General features: G+C 39.3%; 1 long non-coding RNA gene across 1 annotated transcript; it reads left to right on the top strand.

The window, feature by feature from the left end:
- Positions 1-83: 83 nt before the first annotated feature.
- LOC107211383 lies at positions 84-11687 on the top strand. Its single transcript, XR_004499474.1, has 2 exons — positions 84-251; positions 3315-11687. It is a non-coding gene; the product is annotated as an uncharacterized LOC107211383 (long non-coding RNA).
- The last annotated feature ends 4229 nt before the right edge of the window (positions 11688-15916 follow it).

The raw sequence follows: 15916 nt of genomic DNA, 5'->3' as shown, positions 1-15916 counted from the left end.
CGGAGACTGCCATCTTCTGAGGGAGCGCGGCCTCACGCCGGGCCGGGCCGGGCCGCGGCACCTGCGGGCGGCAGCCCCCGGCACCGGGCACCCCAAAAAGGGCCCAAATTCCCCAAGGCTGAGATGATGGGTTTTGGTGGTTTTGGTTTTTTTCTCCTGAAGCAAAAGGGTCCCTGGCAGCGGATTGAGAGCGAGAGCAAGGTGCAACACCTCCACAGCCCGGTGAGGTTTGCAGGGACCGGGCACAAAAGGTGACTCTAACTAAATGCCCAGTGTCTCAAAAAGTGAACATAACGAACGAGTTCAGCCGCCTTTTTCTCCCGTAGTGATATTGGCTTTCTAATCTGAAAGATCTCATTATCTGATGATAGGACAGAAGTAGGGAGGGTTTTTTAATCTGATTGCACAGCGCCTCTTTTTCTAAGCTTAATTCCACTTTACAAACCAAATCCAAAGGTAAAAAGTACTACATCCTGGTAAGAACAGCTGCTTTTTAAAATGACAGTCAGGTAGGATTTGCACAGACCACCGGGATTTTGTTTCCATTGGAAGTACTTTCGTTTCTGATCTGAAGAAAATGAAACAAGTAATAAGATTCAGAAGCATCCTTTATTAAGGGAATTTTCCTAATGATCCAGTGAGGCTACAAATAAAATTTTACAGGCAGTATCCTTCCTTGCAGCATTTCACAAGCAGATGAGGTGTGTGTCAGTTTCAAAGAGTGCCACACTGAGTATCGCTGACTGCAAGGTGTCTCTAAAACAGAGAGGTCAGAATACATCATTAGTAACTTCCAGGAAAGTCAGCCCAGAACAGCTCCTCTCTGTGTGACAGAGCATCATCTGGCTGACCTTCCATTCATCTAGTGGAACCATGTCCCATTTTTGCCAGCTGGGGTGATGGCAGAGAGCCCTGTGATAACAAATTTTCACAGTGTAGGGCTTCCACACCAGTTGCACATGCATCAATCAGGTTTGCTGGTCCCCCAGTACAGTGAAGTGTTAGAACAAAGAAATGAAAATGACTCAAAGTGTTCCTGAATATTCTGACAGATTCTCAGGAAGATGATGGATAGTTTTTATTCCAAACTATCAAATCATTGGGCATTATAAACACAGTTGAGCACATTTGCTGACAAATACAAGATAAAAGCATCTTCCATTTGGGATTGAATGCTTTTCTCTTCAAAAGGAAGTTGTGGTCCTAGTAAGTGGTTGCTCCTAGCAGCCTTCCCTTGGGCTTGTAGATGGCAGGATGCTCATGGTGCCAGAAACGAAACAGACTCTGAACTGGCCAAATGACCAAGTGCTCTCAAGAGCCTCAGAGCCTGATTCCTGCATACCTCATTGGAAATGGGAGACCCATTCCCAAGGATACCCTAAAATGGCTAAAAGCCCTAACAGCAACATCCAAGGCAGGCAATAATTCGGCACAGGGCAACACTGCTTTCTGTAAAAGGAGCACAGCAGTAATTGTGATGAACTTGTGATCCATGGTTCTTAAAATTTTTATGACCTATTGGAAAATTTCCTCCAGATTTTATGGGGTAATTTTTATGCTGGAGAATGTCTCTGGGTGTTCCTAATCTCTGTAGATAATTACTGTGACTGATAGGGCAGTGAGGAACAGCAGTGCATGCTCAGTCTCACACGTGTCCTACTGAAAGCCCTTCTGGAGAGAAGATTTGTATCCAAACCACAATAATTTATAGGCCATAAAGATCTGAATCTTCAGTGCAGTCAGTCCTGTGTATGGGTGGGAGCCCCAGCATGAGACACTTCTGCACAGACAGAAAAAGCAGAGAGAGGAGCAGACTTTTCCTCCTTCAACATCCTCCTTTCCCCCTATTTAGACACATGTAAAATCTGGAATGGGTATTGCATTCATTTTAAAATGAATATTATCATTTAAAGTATGTATGTATGGTATGTATGTAGTAGGTAGTAATACACTAGGTATGCCATTAATTTTTAAAACTGTGGTATAACTAATGACCACTAACTGTTCAAAACACCCTTCTTCTGTGCTAAAGAAAACAGACAAATAGAAGGAAGAGATTTTAACTAATAACATTTTTTTCTTCTGCTGATTCAAACTAAAAAGTGAAAAGGGCAAGCTGAGCATCTTGAGAATATGAAGATGAAAAAAAATAAAAATCACAGAAACTGAAGAAATTACATGTACCAATCCAAAGAACAAAATAAAATCAGAAATCACATAAAACTGTTAAATTAATTTTCTTATTACAACATTTATGAATAAGGGCAGTTTGATTGAGCTGTGTTGCATCAGAGAATATTTAATCAGTTTACACAGAAGACACTTCAGAGATTTACCGCTCTGAAAATTCCCCATGTTCCCTATGTTAGGTGAGAATTAGTATCTAACACAAAGTATGTAAGAGAAAAAACAGATTTATTTATATAAGTATTATATTGGTTGTATGTAACTGTCAAAGAGACAGTGTTTTAAGCAAGGGCAACAGCTGTGACTTGTTGGATTGGCTAATTTGCTCTAAAATCCCAAGACACAATTGATTTAAATAATTTTTTTTGCCACTGCACAGGTATGTAAGTTCAGTGTGGGTGTGTTTGAGAGATGGAGGGTATCAGTCTTGCCTACTTAAAATTATTTGAAAAAAGAACCATACTCAGTTCCATTTTAGTCTGATCTACTTTGCTTGATTTACCTATCCTGTTAGAAAAAAATTGTTTCCTCCTCCTAACAGTGTAAATACAGTCTAAAATTGCATCAAGTAACCAGACTTTGTACAAAGAAATAAGTGAAGTTGAGAGCAGTGTTAATAAGCAATATCCTTTGCTCTACTTTGCAGAGCTTATGGTCCATCTGGTGAACAAACACTGCAGGCTTATCTGAACTCCAACTCACAGCCTGACTCATAGGCGGTTTAGAAGCACATTCTGTAATCAGTGGAAGACTAAGTTATTTCAGAGTGAAGATTTGCATTTTTCTTAAAAACAGTCATGTCCTTATCACATCAGAATTTAGATTTTGGATATGTGTTATGAGATGAAGGCGAAAAAGGTGAACGAACTGATTTGTCTAAGAATGAGTATCTCTATATATTCAGTCTTAAAATCTGTGAAGAATACAGAACAAATAGCAAATTTGTGTATGTTCCTATGATATAAAAAAAAAAATTCAGCCACTGAGGAATGGTCTTAGGAATAGAAAAGATTGGAAATAGGCCACGAGCAGTGTTCAATGAGTAATCTGCAACAACAGTAGCAATGTCTTCTGAAGTCTGGGCTTCTTCCCTGACATAACCATTCTTTTCCTTCCATCACTACCAGAACACATGACTACTAATTCCTTTAGTTCATATGGATGGCATAGACCTTTTCCCTGGGAGTGTGGAAGTCTTACTGGTCTGGGCATCAAATCTGAAAGAGCAAAATAAGGTAGGGAATTACTCCTTGAGAATTTCACCATTTCAGACTACAGGTCACTGTCTGCTCTGCAACAAGTTTCCAAAATATTGCTTTTTGTTTTTAAAAACTGGTGCATTGCTAGACTTAAAAGGTCGAGGAAGTGTATTTTTATTTTTTTGGAACCACAGAACCACCATAAACTTCATGTTCTGCAATTCAGTCATTTTATGGTTTACATGTGTGCTCCTCACCACTCAGGAATACTGTAACATGGATATACACTCTTCCATATTTTTCTTTTCATAAACAAAACCAAGCTTCTTTGCCAGTTACTCATTTTAGATCAGGCAACTCTCCAAGTGGGTTATAAAATTCAGGTTCTCTCTTATGTGCTTGGGCAGAACTAAAGTCAATGGAGATGTGACCACTGCATGCAAGAAATGCCTTCCATTCTGGTGGTTTTGTAAAACTTGAGATTCCAGCAAACCTTTCTCAATCCATTCTGATTTCATTTTGTCACATCACAAATTCAAACTCTGGTGTCAATGAATATGCAAAAGCCAAATTTTTGACAACATCTCATTCTGGTAACACTGTCTATAAATTATCAACTGAACATACTGTGTCAGGACTCAAAAACAATAAAAGCAGGTTCTTTGTTCACTTTATATGAAATATGTAGTATGGATGTGGAATGTATATTACACCTTCCTTCTGAGAGATAAATTTAGTTCAGGACCTTGGCATATGCTCCACTTCAGGAAGTGAAGGAAAATGGAAGAATTATTCTCTTCAACATCACATTAAAGCAGCCCTTTTTCTTTATAATCTCTTAGCATATAAAACCTTTTACTATCAATGAGGGGAGATGGCTGTATATGTACTTTATATACAGCCCTCCGTGTTGTGACAGCTTTTTCTTTCAGCCAGTGGTCGAGGATAATCACGGAAGGATTATCCATCTGTTCTTGCCATGTGGCACTCTGTCTTCAGTAAGGAGATACTGCAGTTCACAGCTTCCTGCAGGTTTGGGGTTTTTTTCTGATGTTCTCTCATTAGCTAAAAATTGTTTTATTATCCATCTGAGTTGCTAAGTTGGAAAGTCTAGAAGACTCATGAAGGTGACCTACTTTGGATTATCTGAATTAGAACTAACCACTGCCTGTTGCAAATAGAACTTGGTTTAGATGCAAGGGTTTCTTTGGCTTGGGCTTTCATTCTAGGTTTTGGGTTTTTTTTCTGTCTATCCACTTGATGGAAAAAGACAAGTGGTACACAAAAAAGGATAATCAAAAGAGAAGAGATGGAAAAAAGAGACTTTTTCACTAAAAGTGACTTTGTAGGTTGTGTTTACATGATTATCCAGTTTTTCAGAACACCTAACAGGTTTTAGACTGAATTTACTATGATGACATACCAGTGCAAAGTATATGTAGAGATTTAGCCTAATAGTCACCTGAAACATGCTCTATTGGTCTAAACTTCTAATGAGGTATCACTATCACTTGCTGCAGGAACAATAACTAGAAAGGAAACACAGTTTTAAAGAAGATTTTAGTAGTCTTTTATTTTTCCTAACACTGAAAAATACATTGTTTTAAAGACAAAATTTTATTCTTAAGCTCCTGATATGATACATTCAGGTGATGTGGAAATTCATCCATATGAAAGCTTGCTCTGAAAACATATCCAATGAAATAGTGTAACTGTTCTTCTTAAACATTTTGTGGTAATTGATTTAATACAGGCTTTCCTGTCAGGAAACATTGCTTATGATGATATGTCAAACCCAGTATTGGCAGCCTCAACAGATCATTTGCTACCACTGATGCACTGGTGTCCCCTGTGCACACTGGGCAGTCCCACAGGGCACAGCGTGTCAGGTGGAGCTGGGACTGTTTGCCAGTGCATGACAGTGACATTGGCCTGAGCTTCTGCATAAAGTCCCCAAACCCTTGCACAAAGCTTCCCAGGGCAGGGAGTGGGGGAAGTGCACTTGTGCCATTTTCCCCTGGGAGAGGGGAACTGAACAGGTAGCCTGATTTCCTGCTGCAGTTTCTAACAGCTGGGTTGGCAAAAGAGTGTTTCAGCTTCCCTCTGACACTGGTCTGCCATATCATGGACTATGTGGGATGTTACAGAACAAAGACAATTATATAAATTTAAGCAAACAAACTTAATAACTATTGTTAATCTTTCTGCATGTAGGAAGTCATTAGCAAAAGCGGGTGCAAAAGCCTGTTTGGCTGTAATTTGGATGCTACAAGAAAAGGAAGTTTTCAGACAAGGCATTTGATGTGCCTTAAAAAAATAGTTTTTGGAAGAGTAAGGCATTAATGCAAGTATGGCAAAGATGTCTGGGTTGTGCATTGCATGATCTCTCATTTCAATAGCTTTTGAATTCGTAGAAGTGGTACATTGTAAACACCTCCTTGGAGTTAGGGAGGATTTTGGTAAAGCTGACACCTCCTTTACAGTCTTTGAGAATTCGTCCCATACTGACTTTATCTATGCCCCATTCTTCCATCACAATGGAAAACCCTCCATAAACATTTGTGATTCCATGTGACTCTAGCAAACATGCTCTTCTCAGGAACAAGTTCCTATCTTGGCAAGACAAAAAGGAAGGTTCTTGAAGCTATATGGAGACTGAGGAGCCAGAGGAGAATTCTCGTGAGGTAGGTAACTAACAGCAGTTTTGCAGGAGCAGACAGAACAGTACCTTGACATGCTCTTCTACATTTGGTTGTTCACAGAATCACAGAATCTTTTGAGCTGGAAGGGACCCACAAGGATCATCAAGTCCAACTCTTATGTGAATGGCCCATACAGAGATCCAACCCACAACCTTGGCACTATTAACATCATGCACCCACCAACTGAGCTAATCCCAGGGTTGCTCTGTATGGTTTGGGTTTCGTAACAATTTCTGCTTTGATGAACTTGAGGACTGGAAGGAAAAAGAGCTGGCAAACCTATCTGTCCACATCAGCAGCCTCATACAAAACACACCAGCTCCCTGCAATTTGCAGCGCTGTCTGGCTGCCCGTGCCTGAGCAGAGGCTCCCACGCAGTGCTCACTTGCACACACTTGTAGTCAGTGGTTTGTCTGCTGGTGTGTTGGCCTGCAGCTGCACCAGTCAGGTGTGCATGGAGATGGCCAAGTTACACCACAGTACAGCACATACTGGTGTAACCACTTCTAAGGAAAAAGCATGGTTCAGTGCCCACCATCACAGCTCCATCACTTTTGAGAATTGATCCTCATCTCGCATAGAAACACTGTGGATGTGCTGACTTTTCAGTGAGGGCTGCTGGATGCAGAGGCTTGTTTGCTCTGTGGTCTCACTGAGGGAGATACTAAATTCTACTGCTTCTACTTCATTCAGGTCTGCCTTACAAGAGGGAGATACCTGCATGATTGCAGTTCTACCTTTTGAATAGTACAGTTCTTTCCATGACAACACAGTGCTGAAATTACTGGTTCCTTCCACCTATTTAATTATTAAATTGTGGGTATGACCCATATCTGACTCATTTGGCTGGAGAACATTGTGCTCCAAAAGACCAGGAGGTGTTTGCCACTGTTGTGGTGGTGAGGTGATGTGCAGGAGACCCCTGCCTGTGTAGTTCATTTGTAGTACATTGCAGAATTGCTCAGATACCTAAATGTCTGTATGCACAAAACCCAGGATATACATGTATAGGCCTTTTGAATATACAAGTAGATGCCATGGATAAAAGTGTAGCTCACAGAATACAGATTAGGGATTGGAATTTAAATTGCAATACTTTGCCCCAGGACTGATGCTAAAAGGTGTTGTATTTCTTGTATAGGCAGAGAAAATTAAGAAAAGAAACTAAATATTATTCAGTGAAAGGGAAAATAAGTAGACTCTAAGTGATTGCATCATGCTCTTAAAACAATTCAAGTATTCTCCAAATTATATCAGTATAAGATCAATTCTTCAGGAAGTCCATATAACAAGTTATTTGTATATGCTGTACAAGTCACATTTAAGATCAATCAAAATGTTATGATGAACTTTAATCTAACTTCTGAATCACATAGTAGTTTTTGACAACACACGAGTGATCCATTTCAACACAATCTGCATTCTCAGCAAAGTGACTCTCTTTTGCCCTGGAATGGCTTCTAGTATTGCAATTTGATGTAATAGTGGCACACACCTTTCTTGATTAGTGGAAGTAAAGTTCTGCATTAGATCTTTATTTCACTGAAAAGTACTGCAATAAAGTATTTTAAATCTCTCATGATGTAAATAAGCATCTCAAATTCCTGTAAATTCAATTAGGTCTCGACCCATAAAAGCACTTCATTATATGTATGGGCCCATTGAATTTGGGGACATATGCAAGGGCTTCAATCAAAACATACTTAGGAGCTTTGCTGAGTCGAGCCCTTACAAAATGATGCTGTGCAGATCAGCTGCTATTCATCATATGTATTTAAGTGAATATGGTAATTTGCTTGTTAGCCCAAAAAGAGGCTCTAGATTTCTTCTCAATTAGTTATATACAGGTAGATCTCACATTGCTATTTCCTCCTCAACCCTGATCCTCCAGATTCACACAACTGTTGATGAGACTATAGCTGATCCTACACAACACTGGAACTTCTCAAACAGCCACATTTTTGCCTGGAAACTGAACCAACAAATTTGGTAGCTCATTCTGCTAGATGAACTCTGCTGAAACAGATTCTTACCTCAGACTTACATTTACCTGAGCACGGATGAAAAATGCAAGGAAGATCTATGTCATTTATTTTTAAGCCCCATGTAGTGAAGAAAAAGTCATATTATGAATTTCATGCATTATTCTCTCCTTTGTGCTATATATAATTGGCAGAGCTTTTCAGTGAAAAAACTATCTGGCCAAATTCTCAGAGCCTCATGCTCTGCAAAAATCTGTCTTAAATTAATCTATATTAGGAGTAATATTCAAGTTGACTGCACTCATATGAAAAATGTATTTAAAAAAGGTCTAGCAGATACAATCTGCTATTTCTTGCCTGACTTTGTTCCCTGCTGTTGTTGGTCTCTCACGGGATTTCTTGCAGAGTGCTTAAGTGATCTATACTGAGGTTTCAAAAGCAAAGATAATAGGAGTTCTATTCATGGGTTAAACACTTAGCTGCTTTAATACAAGATGTGTAGGAGCAGCCCCTAATGACATTCAAATCTTGTTATTGCTGTGCTTCAGTATAGGATATACTTGGTTTTGTGGCTGCAAGAAGCGATTGCCAGAGATGACTGTAAATCCCGAACAGCAAATAAATCCCAGCACATGGAAATGATGCCTGATTTTTCTCCTACAGCAGCACATCTTTGGACTCCACCGTGCTGGCTCCTGACTTACAGCAAAGCAAGTGACCCAGAGCAGTCAGTGGCTTGTACCATACCTACCTTGGGATCTGGCTGCAGGGACACCAGCTCTTAACTTCACATTAGCCTAACATTTCTAACCCTTCCTTTTGCAAAACACTGCTGCCTGTCCTTAGTGTCCTGACTTTTGGACATTCCCCTAAAAGCAGTATTGTGGCAAGCTCTGAGCCTTCAGTATTTTTGAATTGCATGTCCAACTTATTTTTCTTATGTTCTCCAAGGCTTGCTAGTACTTGCCACCATTCCCTGGTATAGATAATTGTACTGAAAACATTTACAGGAACACTCCTACAGTTCTTCAAGCAAATTTGTCTGACATAGCTCAGACTATCCATTTATAAACTTAAAACTTGCCCAGCTGTCTCTGTCAGAAGCCTATTAGGCAGCACTCTCACAAACTGCTCTCCTCCAGAGCAGTAAAGACTATTTGAGAATGGTGAACTTGTCCTCTGACACAGCTGGACTGGAAAGGAAGTGGAAATGAGTGAAAAGAGTAACCCCCCTCTCTGGGTTCTAAGTAGTTGTGCAAAAGGGCTAAAAAGCTACTTACTTAGTCTTACAATGGAGAAATGAAAATGAGCACCCTGAAGAAGGAGAAACACTTCTGGCTCTGCTGCTCTTTGTCTCACATTGCCACTTACTTCATCTTCAGGACTAATCTGCAAAATATTACTTTTGACCAAGCAGAAGTATCACAGGAACAATTAAATATCTTGTGGAGGAGAAAGTACTGTACTCTTTACCACCCCTTGCTAAAAGCCAATAAGCAAACCATCAAGTCCTTAACCCAGCATGGGGTAACACTGGAAATGGTAAATGCTGTGACACAGCCTACTGTGCTGTATCATAAGGAAAAAGATAAATGAAAATATGTATTATATGTCTTGGGACAATATTAGTAGATATGCTTGTGACCTTTAAGTATATGTAAGACTGTTGCAAAGAGAAAAGCAATTAATTGTTCTGAGTTCAATTACAACAAGAAAATATTTAGAAAGACATTAATAAAACTTTCTAGGCACTGTTAAAATCATTTAGGGAGGTTGTGAAGTCTCCAAAAACAGTTTGGATGAATAAGCTTTGGAATGGCTTAAGTGCTTCTGATTTTCCCCGAGGTCAAAATGAGTTTTTGGGATCCCTTCCCTCCCAGTGTGCTGCAATACTACAGAACATGCTAGCAGGTGAACCAAAGGGGCAGGAGCCTGCCAATTCCACATGGAAACACAGATGAATTTGATTTTTCATATCTGCAAATAAGGATGCTAGAAAAATAAACACAGTATTAATATATAGTATTATTTTTTTGAAAGAATCTGGAGAAACAGTTGCAATAAGAAGATCCAATCATGGCTTAAGAAATGTTTGCAAGGAACAGAAACAGGAGACCTGAATTCAGTGTTGGTGAAAGGCTGGCAGCACCCACAAGCGAGTGCTGCATTTCCCACCCCAGCGGGAAGTGGCAGCACGAGGTTGGGCAGAGCCTGTGAGCTCCAGCAGAGGCTCGTGTGGGCAGCTCCTCTGAGCCCTTCATTTAGAGGCTAATTCAGCTTTTAATTGACTGAGCTCATCCCTTTGGCTGGCAGCAGTTATTCTGCATGCAGATCCCTGGGTGTCTCTTGCACCTTGCATGCACTGCAGCTACGTGGCTGAGATTGCTCCTCTCCTTCAGAACTCATGGGGAACACAGCCATTGCAGCAAACAGCTAAATAAGGCTTTTGGCCGCCAAATTTCAGTTTCATTGCCATCAGAACATCACTTATCACAGCTGGGCTATAATTTTCAGGCTTATAAAACTTCAATTGTCATGTTTGGATTTTCTTTAACACTTATTATAAATGCTGAATTTGATTTGTGTAGAATGGAATGACTCTCAGTGGCTCAGGGATTTGGCAAAGACCTTCACATATTTCATCAAAATTCTGTTTGGCCTAGAGAGGCGTTACAATTCTAGATAAAAAATGTGCTTTTTTAATACAGAAGTAATTTGTAATAGAATGTTCCAAAATAATTCTGTATTAAAGATGAACTAAAACAAAGCTAATATGATCTTTGCCTCTCCTCCATGGGAATGAATTCAGATTGAAAAAATGGAATTGGAAGAGTCTGATTTAACACATTTTTCAAAATACATGGGTGAGTGCAGGGGAAGGAAGCAATTCCATCACCTTGAGCAGGAGGCCTAGAAGTGAGCACGTACAGTTCCTTGCAGTAATCCTTGGAGCTCTCTAGGAGCCATAGGTAGTGTGAGGGAGCTGCAACATTTGTGTAAATCATAATTAGTAACAAGGCAAATTACATTGAGAGCTCTTTGGTAAAGGGGAAGCCTGCTGAAATCTGCTTCCTTTTAGTAGGACAATTCGGATCATTTAAAGGCATCTGAACATTTAGAAAAATCTAGGAAGAATCTTAAAATGTCATATTTGTAAAACAAAAGATAAAATTTTCTCCTTTTAGGGGGAAAACTATATAACTTGAATCTATATTTACATTTGGTTGAAGCCTTCGACTAAGCAAAGACATATGTTAGAGGTCTTATTTTCACATGTAATTTTGGTGTTCTGGTAAATGCAAATGATGGAAGAAGTTGACATGAATAAATTGGCACCAGTTTAGAAGTCACCTCATTGCAAAGCGAGAGATATTTGGGATTGTTCATCTCCTTGCTACAGGGAAGATTTCTGGTGTTGTCAGTCAGACACATGATATGTATCAGGAATGGTTTCAGCTCTAGGCTGAGAAACTACAAGCTCTTGAAGGAGCCAAGAAACAAATGTAATACTTGAGCATGTTTACTGTAAAATGAAGGGCTATTTTATCTCAATCAAATAAACCAACAAGTGAACTGCAAATCTGATACTGAAATAAATCCAATTTACTCTTGTGTAATTGCTTATTTGATTCTCAACTATGACATGAAGTTAGAAAACAAATTGATATTCTGTCACTTCTGTTTCAGTAAACTTAACTCAAACAAGTTGCCCTTTAGGTGCATCTTGGATGGAACAGTACTTTATCTTCATCCCAAGGAAATCAGTGTATTAAATTTGTTTGAAAAATTATTATCCAAACCATGACTCCTTTTCAGACAGTGTTTGAACTGCATACTAAAAAGGCCAAATTTCCCCCGAGAGCCAGCACAAGCACAGAGAAGATAAGTACTGTAGTATACCCTCCCTCTGAAAGAAAATGTACCAGCAGCAAAGATACAACATGAGCTCAGACAAACTCAGCTGGCACAGAAACTGCAGAAATCTTGTGGGCATGGGCATCTTCCTCTTTCTTCATGGCCTAAATGCAATCCTCATGTGCCTCAACATTTAAAGATTAAGCTGTATAGACCCTTTACTGTGTCAGCCATGATCAGAATACTAAAACTAAATAAAATACTAAATCCAGCACCACATCCACAATGGGTGAAATTAATAAACTGAAAGGTGTCAAAACCGAAGGAGTGACAAAAGGGTGGGGGATAGGAGGAACACCTTTTCTGCTGAGAAGTTCTAGGGGTTGAAAATGTTTGTTAAAATAAAATAGAATCAGGATTTGCACCAAAAAAACAAGGTTAGGTTGTTTAGCACAGCAGAGGTCAGCAAAATGGGCTGGGATCAAAACCGCCCATAGAAACATCTCACCCTGCACTCTCAGGGAATAATTTTCATCATCTCTAGTTTAAAGGTCAAATCAAGGCAGGTTTAGAAAAAAAAACAAACCCTTGAAAGGTCCAAGGCATAACTAATTCATGTCTGTGCAAGCTGAGAGAAGATTTAAAAAATGGTCCCTGTGATTATTTTTATATTTTTTCAATTTATTAATTTAGGAAAAAGGTTATTCTGGACAAATTACCATTTTTAGTGATATGTTCTACTTTAATTAGAAAGAATTTCAGATTAGTTTATATGCTTAAAGCTACTCTATTAAAATTAGTGTTACAGAAACAAATACTAATTAAATGATGAGGTAGGACAAGTTAAGACATGGCACTAGGTACCAGTAGGGGTGGGTTAGTAGTTTGTAGGAAGTGGGAACATTAATTGAGAATTTCCAGAGCAATCCAATTCCACCCATTCAAAAATTCTATTAATGTATATTTATACTTTGTATACAATAGCCATAACTACTGCTAAAACATTTAGATTTTATGTAATATGTACAAGTTCCTCTGCTGTGGTACACTTGGCCCTCAGATAATAAATAATATTAGTCTTTTAGGCTTGTCAAGGCATGTCCCTAAGAGGGTCTGTGGATAACATCCAGACAACCCTTCCTTATATCTTCCTTGAATAACAAGGTTGCCATACTCTTCATGCCATACTCTTTGCTGACAGAATAATTTCATTCAGATTTCACTGTGATTCTACATTTTCTGGTTTACATCCTGTATTCTTCTGGCACATATTTGCCTCTAAATAAATTCAGGCTATTACATGTAGAGGGATCTTGTTTTGCAAGGTCTTTCTCAAAATCAAAAGAATTAGAGCTTTTACAAAAAGGTCTCTAATACTGGGCAAACTCAGATTTTCCAATAAATGCTCAATTCCCAACAATCATTACTTTCTCTGATTGGGAGTTTTCTACAGACAAACTGCATCTTCTTCTCAATTTGTTCTTCACAGTTACTTTAAAAACAGATGTTTCACTGCCAGAATTTGTGCTTTACAGCACAAATTGATTACCCTTATTGTGGTTGTCCTATGGAAAACATCCCATGGGAGAGCCATGAGGCTCACAAAGAAGTCTCAAGACCTGTGTATGAGCACCTTCAAAGCAGAAGCAAAAATCCATTTACATATGTAGCTGTTTTAATCAGAACCATGGATTTATCTGTATAAATAAGCACAGGGCAGAATTACTTTCAAAATAAATCAGTGATTTGAAGAACCCTTTCCCCCCATTTCATCCCACTGTGGATCTGTAGGTCTTGATAATTTTAATAATAACAAAAAATGAAGAAATAACAAGCCCCAAAGAAGATTTAAGGGATCTGTAATATGCAATGTAGATCTGTGAGAGTGAAAGAAGGGCCTGGACGAGCTCTTCAGGCTGGGAGAAGTTGATGTTGCTGTGTCACTGTCACAGTCTGTGCTGCTCTGAGAGCCCTCCCCAAGACCCACCCAGCACAGGTCCTTGGGTGTAAATCAGCACAGGAAATCCCACTTCTGTCACCAGGATTTTACATGCAATAAGAGATCTTCCTTGGGAGCTGAAGATCACAGCTAGGACAGAGAGAAAAGAAGTGGCACAGAGAAATGTGCTGGAGGGACAAACTGAGAGGGATTGGGATTAGAAGATTCAGAGGATGGGGTGAATTTGGTGAAAGGAGCACAACTTTTGGGAATTTAACCAGAATTATTCCATTTAGAAGTCAACTGAAAAACCTAATGTTAGCATAACACCAGAACAGAACAACCTCTTCAGTCCCAATATGTAGTTATGTTTTCCTGCTTTTTCGAAATTGTGGAATAAATACCTGTCCTGATTTACATGTAGTGCAGTGTATTACATTTTTAATGTTTCTTCTGGGCTCAGCACAGCTCTTTCATTCCCACTATCATTATGTTAATGGTGTAGTGAAATAACATTGATTTTAAAACTCTCGTTTTCTGCCTTGTTAAAAAAAAACACCAAAGAGATGAAAAGCCTACAATCTGATTTTTGCCCCAAAAGCAGAATATTGTTGGCCTGCCCTATAGTACCTGGACTAGGAACAAAGGTGAAGTCCCAAACCTGAGTATCAGGAACTCCCTTGAAATGGGAGCTGAGAGGCAACCCACAATCCACAAACAACAAAACATCTGAAGGAAGAAATGCAATAAAAATTGGGTAAAATTATCCCTTGAGTAATGCTGGATGAAATCCAGACTAAAATCACTGAACAGTGAAGCTATTCCAATTTATGCCACAGTAACATCAAAATACTTCCTTCTCCTCTATAAACATCCTTTAATTCTTTCTGGAAAATGGAAGAGTACCACATGTGACAAGTGTTCCTAAGCAGCATGCTGAGCACCAAATGTGAACTATAATTCATAATTCATGCTCAATTAATCATAATGTATAAGGAATGGCTCTGTTAATGCTTCTGCTAACTACCTAGCCTATTTTGAGAGATGCAGGCAGAATTTCAGCTCTTGTGACTGCTGTTGTGAGTGACAGACTGTGGATACCCCGGCAGCTGTCAAAGTCACCAGCCTTGCCTCAATGAAGAGAAAAGCAATTCTCAGTATTGCAGGAAGCTAAGAAAAGCTCTGAAAAGCAGAAATGAAAGTATGTGAGGGTGGAGAATGTTATCTTTTCTCATGTAAATCCCACTGAAAAGCAGCCTGTGTAATCCAAGCCTTGCATCAAACTAAGATTTGGAACAACCTCCATTTCGCAAATGAGCAATTTCCAAGTGATAAAACTCAAAGAGGAGAGGTCTGGTGTCTACAGATATTGTTCTGGAGTTATTTTTACATGGCAGCCAGGGAGCAAATCCTGATTTAGGGGAAGAAGCTTTACCTTCACACGCTACTATTCTTGTTAATCAGAAGGAGGAGTTGGAAATGGACTGTCTCTTTGCTCCTCTCAATTCACATTCTGACAGAGAAAACTGCTTGGAATGATTAAAGCCACACTCACAGCTCTCTGACCCATGATATGTTTGTGGATATTAGAAAGCTGAACTTCATGGCCCACCACTTCTGAGCTGCATAAGCTGGCAAGAAGAGCGGTAACTTGATGTATCCTTGAAATCCTCTGGCCTAATTTGTGTCAGGCACCCCCACAGGTACATTTTAGAATGCCCACAGCATATTCAGGTAAGTGCTTATGTTAGAAAGCATATAAAAAAATACCATGATGAAAGAGGAGAATTACATAAGAAACTCTCTGATGTGTTCTACCAATGAAATTTGGCTGTTTCACCCCACCACCTAAAACTTAGGGACAATATAGAACATATTTTTCAAGCTTCTTGCAATATCATTCCGAGTCTCCTGCAGCCCTCAGTATTTCAGGGTTTCCAGCCAGGAGAAGCTCGGCTAATTGTATTCCAACCTGTCATCACTAGACTTTGGAGTGATTTCTTTTTCCTCCCTCTCCCTTTTTAACTGCTATTTTCCATCTCAAACCAGTAA

Source organism: Parus major, chromosome 14 (assembly GCF_001522545.3).
Source record: "Parus major isolate Abel chromosome 14, Parus_major1.1, whole genome shotgun sequence".
NCBI classification, from domain to species: domain Eukaryota; kingdom Metazoa; phylum Chordata; class Aves; order Passeriformes; family Paridae; genus Parus; species Parus major.
The sequence above is the reverse complement of the archived record's forward strand: the minus strand, read 5'-3'. Positions and strand labels throughout refer to the sequence as shown.